Below are 15,473 nucleotides of genomic sequence, written 5' to 3'. Positions count from 1 at the left end.
ATATATATAGATAAATTGTGGCTGAATAAGGGAATATACAGCTGAAAACCCCGACAACACAGACTCTTCTCGACATGTAGTCTCACCTGGGGGGTCATCTGTAGGAATCCCCTCCTTACACGGCTGATCCCCACTCACATGTGTCTCTGTAGCATCAATAGGGATCGGATCTTCCTCCAGTTTCACCAGCTGTGAAATAAATATTGTAAAAGTCATCACACAGTTGGAGAAGTCGTGTGGAAGGTTTTATATGGCCAGAAAAGGTCATTAATTAGTATGAGGAGCCGGAATGACATGACAGCAGTAGTGATCTGGGCCAAATAGCTGCAGGTCTCCTGTATAACTCCAACCTGTTGCTTCTTTATTCCAATCAGAAGTCTCCAGAACCAGAAAATAGTGATAAGATGCGGAGATCTAATGTCCGCGGTCGACTGTAATCCTGCCATCTCCAGCTTTCTCATTACACAAGTATCAATCATATAATAAGACTAAACACAAGACCTTCCCAGCCGTCCTACAGACCAGAGGGAAGATTTCATGAGACCTTCTCTCCATCTACCTGATCATCCTGTGGAAGAAGAGGCCGGGGACATCTCTCCGCTGCTGTTCTCTTACTGGATCTACCTGCAGAAAACACAGACAGCCACTGAATTCATTCTCTACATACAAATAATAAAGGCCATGTGGATTTAGTCCTGTCTATTACCTGGTGATGGGGGGGGCTGGTGGTCCTCCATCATGACGTCCTTGTACAGATCCTTGTGTCCTTCTAAATACTCCCACTCCTCCATGGAGAAATAGACAGTGACGTCCTGACACCTTATAGGAACCTGACAACACAATGATACCGTCATCACCCAGACACGTTATACCGCCATAGCGTTACTGTATAATGTCCCAGCATTCCCAGCAGCGTCACCTCTCCAGTCAGCAGCTCAATCATCTTGTTGGTGAGTTCTAGGATCTTTTGCTCATTGATCTCCTCCAGTATCAGGGGGTGAGGTGGAGGCCCTGTGATTGGGCTCAGGGGTCTTCCCCATCCATCAGACACCGGGGCCTGACAGCCATCACTAGAAGTCTTCTTCACTACCGTGTAATCCTGTTTATGAGAAGACACATCCATAAATATCCCTGCAGACATTTCTAGTATCCTCCCCGTCTGGTCCGGCAGTTATGTCGGCTCTTCACATCTGTGTTCATCAGTTCCGTTATTCTATTCTGTTGGCTGTTCGACATTTTACCAGCTGCAATAGTTTCCAGCATTCCGGCCGTCTTCACACTCGGCTGCAGCATTTACAGTACAGGCCATGCGGGGGAGATTTATAAAATGTCTTTCACGCGGTGCCGGTATTTTCTATAACTAATCTACTTAGTCTTTGAGAACTGCGGCAGATTCTAAATCCGCAGCGAGACTATTTATACTACGGATTTATGCTGCGGATTTTGCACCCCTGAAGAACAAAGGATAAAATCAGCAGCAGTTTGGCAAGTAAGTCCGCAGCATAATACGAGCCATTAAGATGCGGATTTGGCCACTGCGTATTTACTGTGTAATAGCTGCAAGCTACCATTGTGGAACGCCCGTAGTAATCTCGCTTCATGTGAAGGCGGCCGAAGGACTGAATCTGCAGTACATCCTCTACCGTAGATGTGAACAGAGACTGACAGAGATAAGAATGATGGAACGTGACGTCATCCCCAGAATCTCTCACCTCTCCTGTAAGCTGGAAGAGTATCTCTAGGGTGAGGGTGAATATACTCTCCGCCATCTTGTCCCGGTTCCTCTCCATCCTTCTCGGGTCAATCAGGATAATTATCTGATATAGAAGATATCAGCTGAAGATCTTGAATGGGAAGAAGACGAGACAATGTAAAATCGCCGGGTCCAGATGGAATACACCCAAGTTTTCTAAAGGAATTAAGTGACATGATGGCTAGACACTATTGAGACCGGGGTTGTAGCACTGGATTGACGCATTGCCTATGTAGTTCCAATATGCAAAAAGGGGTCTGAAAGAGAGACTAGTAACTACAGGCTGGTAAGTCTCACTTCAATAATTGGAAAAATATTTGAGGGATTTCTGAGAGACGCCATCCTAGAATACCTCCAGGAAAACAACTGTATAACCCCTCATCAGCATGGGTTCATGAGGGGTCGATCATGTCAGACCAATTTGATCAGCTTCTACAATGAAATAAGTTCTAGGCTGGACCTGGGACAGTCTATTGATCTTATATATCCGGATTTCTCTAAAGCATTTGACACCGTGCCGAATAATAGGTTGATATATAAAATGAGACAGCTCAGCCTGGGTGAAAACGTGTGTATCTGGGTAAGGAACTGGCTTGGAGATAGAAAGCAGAGGGTGGTAATAAATGGTTCATACTCTGGGCGACAGGGTGTCACAGGGTTCCGTATTAGGCCCCATTCTGTTCAATATATTTATCAATGACCTGATAGAGGCACAACTCAGAAAAATATCAATATTTGCAGATGATACAAAATTATATACGAAAATTAATACAACTGGGGACGATCTATGGCTACAAAATAATATAATAATCTTTTATAATAATAATAATAATAATCTTTATTTGTATAGAGCCAACTTATTCCGCAGCGCATAAAATAACCTAGATAAGGCGGGGGCTTGGGTAGAAAAATGGAAAATGAAGTTCAATGTTGATAAATGTAAGGTTATGTACATGGGCAGGAGAAACGGATGTCACCAATATACACTAAATGGGGTACTGCTAGGGAAAAGTGATATGGAAAAAAGACCTGGGGGTACTAGTGGGCTGTAGATTTAACTGGAGAAATCAATGCCAGTCAGCTGCTGCAAAAGCTAACAAAGTCTTGGGGTGCATTAAAAGAGGTATAGGGGCGAGGGACGAGAACATTATCCTCCCACTATATAAGGCCCCACATGGAATACTGCGTACAGTTCTGGTCACCGGTGCTCAGGAAAGATGCTGGAGTGCTTGAGGGGGATGAAAGAAGGGCAACTAAATTAATAAACGGAACGAAAGGACTGGAATACCCAGAGAGGCACCAAAACTGGGATTATTCACCCTGAAAAAAGACGGTTAAGGGGCGATCAAATACCTATGTATAAATACATGAGGGGACATACAAGGATCTCTCCCATGATCTGTTTATACCCAGGACTGCGACGGTAACAATAGGGCATCCTCTATTTCTAGAGAAAAGCAGGTTTCATCACCAACTGAGGAGGGGATTCTTTACTGTAAGAGCAGTGAGACTGTGGAACTCTCTGCCTGAGGACGTGACGATGGTAAAATCCAAAGGAGCTTAAGATGAGACTAGATGCCCTTTTAGAGCGCTATGCTATTACAGGATATAGACATTAGCTGACCAACGGTGTTGTTGATCTCAAATGTTGATCCAGGGATTACTCTGCCTGCCATCATGGAGTCAAGAAGGAATTTCTTTCTTCCAAATGAGCTTGGCTTGTTGGGCTTCTTCTTGCCGTCCAAGGGGGAGGGGAGGTTTGATGCAGGAAGAATTAGATGAATATGGTTTTCATTAAGCCTAACATACTATGTGACGTAGAAAATCCCCTATAATTATACAATTACCGGACATTCACCCCTCTTCCCTTACGCAACACTGCTGACCCCCAACACAGCCCCCTCCACACCCCACTGCTCGGCCCCCACTGCTGACCCGCAGTTCATTATCACCATTATTAGCCATCTTCTGTCTTCCTGACTATCAGGACTGCCGCCCAGCGGTAATGTTCCCAGCATTACCCGACTTGTCCCACGAACTCCAGACACACTGGGTGCAAGGCTGGAGAGGGGGCGGAGTCAGGTGATGCTGGGAACAGAGCGGCACTGGGTGATATATAGGGGGCACTATAACTAAGTGGGCCAACAAAGGCAGCCTTATAGTAGAGTGGAGTCACAAAAGTACACCTGAATTAAAGGGAAAGAGACATTAGTGATTTGTCAGGTCACAGAAGATGCATTAGTACTATGAGAGAGTCACTGAGAGGTTAATTGGAGCAGCGTCAGGATGGACAGCGTGTGCAGAGACTAGTCATAGCTGGAAGAAGCCTTTATGGCAGTCTGGGCCCAGAGAAAGAAGATAAATGTATGACTCCAATCAGAGGACACATCACCTGTGATCACTGAAAGTAACTGCACTGTAATCACTAATGCTGGAAGTAACTGCACTGTAATCACTAATACTGGAAGTAACTGCACTGTAATCACTATCTCTGTGTGCAGCTGGTGTGTTTTAGAGCTGTACTATCACCCTGAGGGGGTCAGTAAGCTTCCAACATACAAGGATACATAAAATACTAGAACTTAATGTGCGCAATGATTTTTGATACGTTTCTGTAAAATTAAAACCTGCTGATTACACTGGTTACACTGAATAATAGCCGCACGTCTCATTTTGAAGTTATTTAACTCCTTAGTGACCAAGCATTTTCTTCGTAACTCCTTTATTTATCCATCGATGTCGCTGTATGAGGGCTTGTTTTTTGTGGGAGGAGTTGTATTTTTCAATGTTACTAGTAAATGTGCCGTATACTGTACTGAAAAACTTTTAAAAAGTTCCAAGTGGAGTAAAATGAAACAAACACATGAAATTCCACTATCTTTCGGTGCGCCTTGTTTCTGCGGCCCATAAACTGCAACAAAAAATGACATGATAACTTTATTCTATGGTTCAGTATAATTACTACGATACCAAACTTATGTCATTTATTTTTTGCTATACTACTTTTATTTTTTTTTCAAAATCATTTAATTTTTAAAAAATTATTTTCTGTTGCCATTTTCTGCGATCAAAAACTTTTTTTTCCATCCACATAGTTCTGCATGGGCTCACTTCTTGCAGGACGTCCTGTAGTTTACGTTATTACCATATTGGAATACATATGAATTTTTGCTCATATTTAAATTACATTTTTTCTTGGAGACAGAAATTTTGGAGCCTGGGACAGCTTACAACACCTGGCCGATGTCCTCCTGTGCCGCTAGGGATTGAAAAGAGTCCCCTCTAGGGCGCATCCGTGACCACAGGCACATACGGGACCCACGGCCTAGCGAGGCCTGCACATTCCCGGCCTTGATTACTGAAACCATCCAGGCAGGCCAGCGCTGCAAATGAGCAGACAGTAACAGCCTCACCTGTCAGCTGTGGATCTCGCCGCAGACCCAACCATCCTCTGGGGAGCGGTGGTGAGGAGGAAAGTCACTACGGTGCTGTGTAGCTGCTTGGCTCAGCAGGAGAGAAGGTGAGGAGAGGTGATAAGCCTGCTCCGCTCTGGAGAGGGCATGTCTGTCGGCTCTGAGCCCATGGTGACTGCAGCAGCCCATCAATCAGGGCGACCCTGGTTCTCACACCAGAGCATCAGGATAACACTCTCCAATAGCCTATCTCGCTTATCAACCTCAGGAGACTCTACAAGCTGCCACGGTGGTACGAGAGGTGTCCAGATTTCTTATGCCGATGTTTGACAAACGATTGGAAGTGCCTTACACCTCTATCAACTGTGCCCTCTCCCTTATAACCACAAATGCCCAGAAGATTACAGAACTAGAAAATAAAGTGGGTTCTCAGGAGATCTCAAGTCTCCAACAATCAATTACCATATGTTGAGAAATGGAGCAGAAACCGAAGGAGAAGCTTGAGGATTTGGAGAATCGAGACCGCAGAAACAACTTGCGCTTCATAGGTATCCCAGGGGACATTATGGGTTGTGAATTTCTTACTCTCCTGACGGAGCAGCTCCCTAAAGCTCTATCTCCAGACATACCCATTGATAACACCTTTATAGAAAGAGTCCATAGAATTGGACCCCCCAGAATACTTAAAACACATTGGGCTAACTATTTGGACAACGATATCGAACACTTTAATAACACCCCTCTGCTTTGGGTGATGCCCAAACCAGCAATGAGAGGCCATGTGATGAGCTATGTCTCATTTAAGAGGAAACAGATCAGGTCTCAATTCAGTAAACCCCAACATTCCCTGCTGACCCCACAGCAGCAGCTCGCCGCTCCCCTTCCCAACAAAACAAACTAACCTATGAACAAACTAAACAAACTTTAGAAGCTTTCATGCAATGGCAGGCAGTTTGGCTCACTAAACTGGAACAGAATAAATTTTACCTCCAAGCCAATAAACCTGGCAGATTGCTGGCAAGTATAGCAAACTCACAACAAAAACACAAACCAATCACATATATCACAGACCCAGGCACAGGGGTGAGATACTCCGAACAAACAGACATAGAGGGGACCATATGCGACTACTTTGAAGACATCTATAGGGCAACCCCCACTGACATGAAGAAGATAGACTCCTGGCAACAGTCTCTTGTATTACCCAAACTCACACCGGACCAGGTAGCCTTCCTGGAGTCACTGTTCTTGGAACAGGAGATACGGGAGGTGATCATGGCTGCACCAAATAGTAATACCCCAGGCCCCCAATGGCTTTAGTAGTGAGTATTACAAGATCCTGCTGACAGAGATGGCTCTTACAGTAATCAAACTATTATATATATTCCTAAAATATACAGGTTGACTCGATTCTAGACTCCAGGACCAAACTCATTCATAAACCCAATAAAGATCCCACACTAGTCCAGTCCTATCGCCAATTTCCCTACTAAATAGTGATTATAAATTCCTGACAAAGGCTCTAGCCAGCCGCCTCCAAAGCCTACTCTCCACTCTCATACATCCCTCCCAATGAGGATTCACAATATGCAGACACTTCCAACAAAAATATATGAACGGCCATCGCTGCAACGATAGACGCTGGTAAACCGCACGCCCCTCAGATGTTACAACTTGCCCTAGATGCAGAAAAGGTGTTTGACAAAGTGCCTTGTCCTTTTCTAAATTCTACTCTACAACATAGGAAATTTGGAGCAAATTTTTGCAATTTCATACAATATATCCAACCAGAAATAAACACCACTTTCATGGTAAACGGTCATATAACCCAACCTATAGATATCGTTAGGGGAACTAGACAGGGTTGCCCCCTCTCGCCCCTACTATTTAATCTTTCACTGGACCCCCTACTGTATCATATTTAGCCAGTGCCATTAGTACAGACAATCCATGTGAGCCACCCTGATATTTCAGTAGCAGCGTTCGTGGACGACATACTTCTAATCATTAACAGCCCGTCTAAGTCTCTCTCACTGATCCTGCGGGACCTTCGGGAACTGGGCTCTCCCTTGGGATATTTTCTTAGCCTGGAGAAATCGGAGGCTCTATTGCTGAACGGCCCATCGCGGCCGAGCTGGACTCATAGATGATCATATTCACAACTGACAATTGCTTTCACTGTCGGGAGGCGGGGGTGGGTCTCCGCCATTGCTTGTGGGACTGCACGGTAGTTCAGACCTTTCGGATCAGAATACATATATTCACTACAACACATCTAACGTCGGCCTGTCTGTTTAACCCGACATGGGCAACATTTTTCCTTCTCAATAATTTTTGTTTGTTTTATAATAATCAAACAAAAATAAGAGAAATTTTACATATTTGTTGCGTTAGAATACAATTACCATGACAGATATTTTAACCCCTTAGTGACAAAGCCTGTTTGCGCCTTAGTGACGGAGCCAAATTTTGGAAATCTGACATGCGTCGTTCAAGGTAGCATAACTTCGTAAAGGCTTTACATATCCAAGTGATTCTGACACTATTTTTTCACCACATGTTGTACTTCATTTTGGTTGTAAAAAGAGACCAATATAATTTGTGTATATTTATTAAAAGTGCCAAAATTGGGAAAATTTTGAAAAAATTGTCATTTTTTCACATTTTCAACTGTAATATGCCATTTTAAAGATATATTTTTTTCCTATAGTGTCCATGAAAATGAGGATTTACACTCCAAAATGGATATCCCCGTTTCTCCCGTGTTCAGAAACATACCCACTGTGGCCCTAATCTTATATCTGGATGCACAACGGGGCCCAAAATGAAAGGAGTAGTCGGTGGTTTTCAGAACTGAAATTTTCCTTGAAGGCGTTTTAGGCCCCATAGTACATTTGTAGAGCTCTTGAGCGGCCAAAACCAAAGAGAACCCCCACAAGTGACCGCATTTTGAAAACTAGACCCCTTAACGAATTTATCTAGGGGTGTACTGTGTATTTTTACGCTACAATTTTTGAATAAATCTAAGCAAAGCAGTAGGAAAAAAATGACAATTTTCATTTTTTTGGCAGTTGTATCAATTTAAAATCTGTTGTTTTTGTATAGCACACATAGGGATGAAGACTTTCACCCCAAAATGGATACCCCTGTTTGTCCCGTGTTCAGAATCATACCCCTTGTGGCCCTAATCTACGTAAAGGACACATGGCTGGGCCTATAATGGAAGGAGCACCCGTTGGATTTCAGGGTACAACGGAATACATTCCAGGCCCCATTGCCCACTTATAGAGCCATTGAGCGACCAAAACGATAAAGAACCCCCTCAAATGACCCCATTTGAAAAACTAGACCCCTTAATGAATTCATCTAGGGGTCTACTGCGTATTTTGACCCCACAGTATTTGAATGAATCTAAGCAAAGCAGAAGGAAAAAATTATAATTTTCATTTTTTTGGCAATTTTGTCAATTTAAAAACTGTTTTTTTTGTACAGTGTACATAGAAATGAAGACGTTTACCCCAAAATGGATACCCCCGTTTGTCCCATGTTCAAAAACATTCCCGTTGTGGCCCTAATCTACTTATAGGACACATGGTTAGGCCTATAATGGAGGGAACACCCGTTGGATTGCAGGGCACAACTGACTGAATTCCAGGACCCATTGCCCACTTGTACAGAATAAAAATTGACTCCCTAAAAATATCCCCCCCCCACACACACCCCCCTACCCCTCCGCACCCTTTTCGGTGTTCCCCAAATCTTAGATGAAAGTAATAATGTGAACTATGCGGTATTTCCGAAGACAGTGGTAATTACGGAGGCTCGTTGGGATGGGCCCATGGGGCAATAAAACCGTGTATCCCCCCTCCTCTCATGCTTTTTGGGGGTATTTCCTGACCTCCGCGGCAGGGATGGGGTGTAAAAAGTGGCGCTCTGTGAGTCTCCGTAAGCTTGCAGAGGTGCGGCGGTCTCGCACAGAAGACGCTCAACAAGCTGCTCCTGGAACTGCAGGAAGGTGAGCGTTCCTGGGGCTTCTTGTAAAATACGTATTACAGGTAGCGGTCTGAATAACGCCAGGCTCACGCAGAATCCGGGAAAGTTCACGGATGAGGATTGCGTCGGGGTGCGAATACGGAAGCCTCCGTTAAAAAAGTTTCATCTCCTCTCACCGATCGCATCAGTGAGGGGAGATGAAGCTTCACCTTTTTTTTTACTTTTACGTGATCGCCATTATCCATTGGATAACGGCAAACACGTGACCAGAAACCGCTCACCGCGGCTCTCCGTGAAATCTCCAGGCTCTCGGCTAAATTTTGTAGCCAGGAGCAGGGAGATTTTAAATTATCCTGGCAATCCACAGCTTTTGCGCATGCGTCCGCCATTTCGGCGACGGGCGCGTGTGCAGAAGCTGGGGTAAGGTCCGCGGATAAATCCGTGGGCCTTAGGTATGTCATTTCATCCACCCTCACGGATATGATCCATGGGGGGTGATGAGCCGTAAGATTTTTTAACTTTTTAAAAACTGTTTTAAACTTTTTAAAAAAACTTTTTTACACCTTTTTTTAACTTTACATGATCACTGTCATCCATTGGATGACAGTGATCATGTCCCCAGTGACATCCCTCTGCTCCGGGCTACACATGGCAGCTTGGAGCAGAGGAATTTTTATTTTCCCAGGGCTCGAGCCCCTCTGTGCACGAGCCCGATGTCAATCATCGGGCGAGCATGCGCAGAGGGGAACTTTGGGTCGCGGAACATGTTCCGGGACACCGCTGAGGACCGGGGGTGAGTATTTTCACCTCCCCTCATGGATACGATCCATGAGGGGAGGTGAAATGGACACTTTTTAAAAAGTCTTTAAAACTTTTTCGCGATCGCCGCTATCCAACCTTTGAGAGCCAGGAGATTTTAATTTTGCCGGTGGCTCCCGGGCTTCTGCGCATGCGCCTGACGTCATCGTCTGGCGCGCATGCGCAGAAGACCGCCGGCGGGTCTGGGAGAAGCATATCTCTGGGGGACACCGCCGACAAGCCGCGTGAGTATTTTCAGCTTCCCTGATGGATACGATCCATCAGGGCAGCTGAATCTTTACTTTTTTTCACTATTTTGTTTACTTTATTGCGATCGGCGCTATCCATTGGATAGCACCGATCACAATGCCGGGGGGGACTGCCCGCATCCTGGGATGACAGCTCCATGCTGTCGGCTACCTGCGGGCACCGACAGCATGGAGCTGTCACGTCCTCAGGCCAGTGGGCATTAATCCAAAGAGGATGCATAAAACTACGTCCTCTAGGATTGAAGCCCACTTACTGAGGACATAGTTTCCCGATGGGGCAGTCGTTAAGGGGTTAAACATGCATTGCGTTGCTGAATAGTATTACGAAATATAAAAAAGTAGTTGCCAGGTTGATGTAGTTCATCATTTGAGTACTAGATATCAACTATAAACCAGAAACCTATGTGTATCACTTGAAGGCTTTTACTTTATGGTAAAAGGGTCTATTAGCAAAATAAGGGGGGGGGGGGGTAAGGCATGGAGATATAGGAAGGGGGTATGTGGAGTGATTTGTATGCTAGTTAGTTGAGGGATGATTTGTCAGCCACAGGTTCCATTTCGGACTGCCAGCATTGTTTCATAGGTGCAGTTTGAACACATTAACCAGGATGAAATCAGATGTACATCAGGCAGTTGAAAACTATTACCCATGGTGGCCATGGCTGGGGTTAAAGCAGTCCTGCAGACTGTGACGGCTCTTTATGGAAAAACTATCTTTCCTCATGCGTATGGATTAGGCGGAGGCAACAATAGCAAAAGAAGCACAGGTCCAAAGTTTCTTTGAAATATGGGAGAGCTTCACTGAGATTTTGCCTCGATGGGTAAAAGAATCTATTAAGGAGTCCCTTAAACTAACTTGCTGGTACTTGGAGTAATGGTGGGAGACCCGCCAATAAACACCACATAGAAGTGTTCTATGATGTGGGGCGAGAGACCTGGGCACCACGGTGTCGAAACGGGTCCTGTGACCTCCCTATACCGAAACGGAGATAATAGTAAGAGGGAGATAAAAAAAAAATGACACTCAAAATACATCTCAGAATCGTTTTGGCTCAATGGTTATTGTTGGCCTGGTTGAAAGCCTCTGCTGTTACCCCCCCCCCCCCCCCTTCCCCTGTGTTCCACCCCACCCCCCCAATAAGGAAAGAAACATCTCTTTTCCCTTCTTCCCAATATCCCCCTGATGAATCATACGAGGAGAAGTTTGGAATGTCCGTATCTAAGCTGGATTAGATGAGTTATATGAAGAATTCTCAGGAAAAAGTATTTTTTATTGAACATTCATATATTACCAGTTTACCTTTTGTAATGTGGAAAAGAGTTTAATACCGTGTTTCCCTGAAAATAGGACAGTGTCTTACATTAATTTTTGTTCAAAAAGGTTTAACTTTTTTACATGTATAGCTGCCTGGACACTACTTAAATTGACTCTTAAATTAACTGTTAGTAGGGCTTAATTTTGAAGTAGGGCTTATATTTTAAGCATCCTCAAAAAGCCTGAAAAATCATTTTGCATCCTCATAAATTCTGGAAAATCATGCTATGTCTTATTTTCAGGGAAACAGGGTAGAAACATTTAAATATAAAACAAACATCCACTAAGAAGTGCTGTCAGCTCCGCCGCGTCTTCTACCCGGTCCCTGGCAGTTGTCTCAGGCATTTTTTTCTGGTCAGGAATTGGAAAATATCCGCCTCCGCTTGATGAACCAATCATAGACATTCATTCATTTATTGAATGGCCGTGATTGGTTCATCGAGCGCTGGCTCTGATTGGCTGAGAGCTTCGACGCTCAGCCAATCAGAGGCAGCACTTCCTGGAGGCGGGGATTTTATAATCCCTGACCAGAAGAAATGCCTGAAGACAACAGCCGGGCAGAAGACGCGGCGGAGCGGACAGCACGTCTTAGGTGATCTATGTGTTTTGGGTTTTTCTGCAGCTAGGGCTTCGTTTAGGGCTTTGACATTAGGATTTCCTCCTGTAAAAGGTGCATCACACCTAGACCACGCTTTCATGTGATGCAACAGAGAGGAAGATCCATAGGGGAACATGAGCTACAAAACATCACCGGTCACGGGCATATTGTGAACCCAGCATGCTACACAACATTGCAAATGTGAAGGAACCAATAGGAAAGCTTGGGCTTCACATACAAGCGACTTGTCGGATTTGTCGGGGCTTGTTACATGTGAGGGGAGGAGATCCATTCACTTATTAACCCCCGAACAGCCGCATTACAGGAATGTTACATGTGAGGGGAGGAAATACATTCACTTATTAACCCCCGAACAGCCGCATTACAGGAATGTTACATGTGAGGGGAGGAGATCCATTCACTTATTAACCCTCGAACAGCCGCATTACAGGAATGTTACATGTGAGGGGAGGAAATACATTCACTTATTAACCCCCGAACAGCCGCATTACAGGAATGTTACATGTGAGGGGAGGAGATCCATTCACTTATTAACCCTCGAACAGCCGCATTACAGGAATGTTACATGTGAGGGGAGGAGATCCATTCACTTATTAACCCCCGAACAGCCACATTACAATAGAAAAATGTCAAAAAAATGTCACTTTATTTGTTGCAGGTTTTGAATTCATGTCTTATGGAAATAAAGTTGGCGCAGAACCCGGTGACTTCCATCATTATTAACCCCTTAATGACAGGAGCATTCCAACAGATAAAGCTGCAGCAAACTGTCTGAAAGGCAAATCTCCTGGCCTTGAGGCTTGCACGGGGCTTGAGTCAATCACAAAAATAATCCCAAGGACACGACTTGTCAGAAGCTGTCCCAGTCCACGGTGCTCCAACCGCCGCAATTGCTAGGAAAATCGAGAGACGGCCCCCTGGTTGTCCGCGGCGTTATCTCCTCCGACATCAACACTGATGGCACAATGCTCCCAGTCATTCTAGATCGGCGCTACAGACCCTCGTCATCCAAGCGAGATAACTAACTAACTTGTCCCCCTGCTTCCACCCCGCTTATCGCATACGACCTCCACCCCCCCTGCACCCTCTTACCGCCCCCTGCTTCCACCCCGCTTACCGCATACGACCTCCACCCCCCCTGCACCCTCTTACCGCCCCCTGCTTCCACCCCGCTTATCGCATACGACCTCCACCCCCCCTGCACCCTCTTACCACCCCCTGCTTCCTAATAATTGATCTGCACATGTAACTCCCAGCCTCCATAAATCTGCCCCCCAGTGCTGGAGACCCCACATACCTCCACCTGCAGCCGGACAGGAGCCGTGGGGTTGTTCTGTGCTTACAGGACCTGTGATGATGTCACCGTCATGTGATCAGTGTGTGGGAGGAGACAAGGGGTCACATGACCAGGTACCTCCGCTCAGTGGATGCAGGACTCTGCTGTGTGAGGATGTATTCAGAGAGTGGATAAAGCAGAGCTGAGAGTGTGCGAGACGGAGGAGCGGAGCTGAGCGTGGGTGAGACGGAGGAGCAGAGCCGAGCGTGTGCGAGATGGAGGAGCGGAGCCGAGTGTGTGCGAGACGGGGGAGCGGAGCCGAGCGTGTGTGAGACGGAGGAGCGGAGCAGAGTGCGTGCAGGACGGAGGAGCCGAGGGACATTACTGCAGTACTTTATAAGTTGGCATTATTGCCACATCAGGAGAAAACGGGGCCTTATTACTATATAGGGGAGCATTCATGGGGACAGTATTACTATATATGGACTTTCAAGTGACCAATATAGCGTGGAGGTCAGGTGGGCACTGCTATTTTGTAAGGGGGCGCTCACAGGCAGAACTATTACTTAAACAAACCACAAAGGGGGAATTATTAATGTCTATGGGGAACAAGAGGGCACTATTGGGAGGATGGATAGAGGGGACAGTATTACTTACAAGGGAGCACTACTGTGGCTATTATTACTGTGTGTGGGCACAAAAGGGGCATTAATATCATGGAGGGTCTGGCTAACTGCCATCATGGAAGCTTGGGTCAAAGAGGTGATCTCTACTGGGTACAAGAGAGATATTTCCGCTACCCTCTTCAAATGTGCGATTCTGGAGCTGCCAGTCAGCATGTAATAAACTCCCCACCATCCATGACTTTTTTTTACTGCTAAATCCCTAATCTGCTAGCTCTAACAGAAACGTGGATACAGCAGTCTGACACGGCCTGCCCTGCTGCAGTGTCCTATAACGGCCTGAAGTTCTCACATACCTCAAGACCGGAAAACAGGTGTGGAGGAGGAGTAGGTGCTCTTCTAACCCCAAAATGCACCTACCAGGTCACCCCCCTCGTACCCTCACTACCCATCATTTGAGGTACATATGCTATGACTTTTCTGCCCAATATCCATGCGAGTTGCAGTTATATACCACCCCCCAGGTGCTCCTCGCCTGTTTCTGGACCACTTTGCTGCCTGGCTGCCCCATTTCCTCTCCTGCGAAATTCCAACCTTCATCTTGGGTGACTTTAATATCCCCATAAATGATCCCATCTCCCCATCTGCCTCTTAGTTTCTATCGCTCACCTCTTCCCTTAGTCTCTCACAGCTCTCAGCCTCTCCCACTCACAAGGATGGCAATGCTCTCGATCTGGTCTTCCTCCATCTCTGCTGTGAGTCCCACTTTACTGACTCCCCTCTTCTGCTCTCGGACCAAAACCTTCTCTCTTTCTCTATCAAGCTCTCTAACATCTCTTTAGACCCACCGACCTACCATACGTACAGGAACCTTCAGGCCATTCACACCCAGGACTTTGCCAAATCCCTACAGTCCTCTCTGTCCCCTATCTCACTCCTCCCCTGCCCCAACCTGGCTGCAACAAACTACAGCACCACTCTCAAATGTGCCCTGGATGAAGCTCCACCCCCCCACCCCCGTGACACAAGCCATCTGATGCAGACCGCGGCAACCCTGGCTCACGCCTCAAACATGTTTCATCTGGCGGTGATCGAGAAGTTCTGACCAGCTGTGGAGAAAGTTGCAAATGTCCGCAGACTTTCTCCACTACAAATTCATGCTCAGAACCTACAACCTCGCCCTCCACCATGCCAAACAAGTCTATTTCACCTCTCTTGTCTCCTCAGTTTTGCACAACCTTAATCGACTCTTTGATGCTTTTCACTCCCTTCTCAGCCCTAAACTGCAGCCCATAGTGAATAATTTCAGTGCTGAAGAGCTGGCTGCTTACTTCAAAAAGAAAATTGATGACATCAATCAAGAAACAACCTCCCAATCCCAGATTAGCCTTGACGCTAGTTTCATCAATACTGC

The 15,473-nt window shown here is 45.8% G+C and overlaps 1 pseudogene; it reads right to left on the bottom strand.

Annotated features, from left to right (window-relative positions):
- LOC136626739 (zinc finger protein 850-like) overlaps positions 1–13,501 on the bottom strand; it is a 67,052-nt pseudogene extending 53,551 nt beyond the window's left edge.
- Positions 13,502–15,473: the final 1,972 nt, after the last annotated feature.

The sequence above is a fragment of the Eleutherodactylus coqui genome, chromosome 4 (genome assembly GCF_035609145.1).
Source record: "Eleutherodactylus coqui strain aEleCoq1 chromosome 4, aEleCoq1.hap1, whole genome shotgun sequence".
Classification (NCBI taxonomy): Eukaryota; Metazoa; Chordata; class Amphibia; order Anura; family Eleutherodactylidae; genus Eleutherodactylus; species Eleutherodactylus coqui.
The sequence above is the reverse complement of the archived record's forward strand: the minus strand, read 5'-3'. Positions and strand labels throughout refer to the sequence as shown.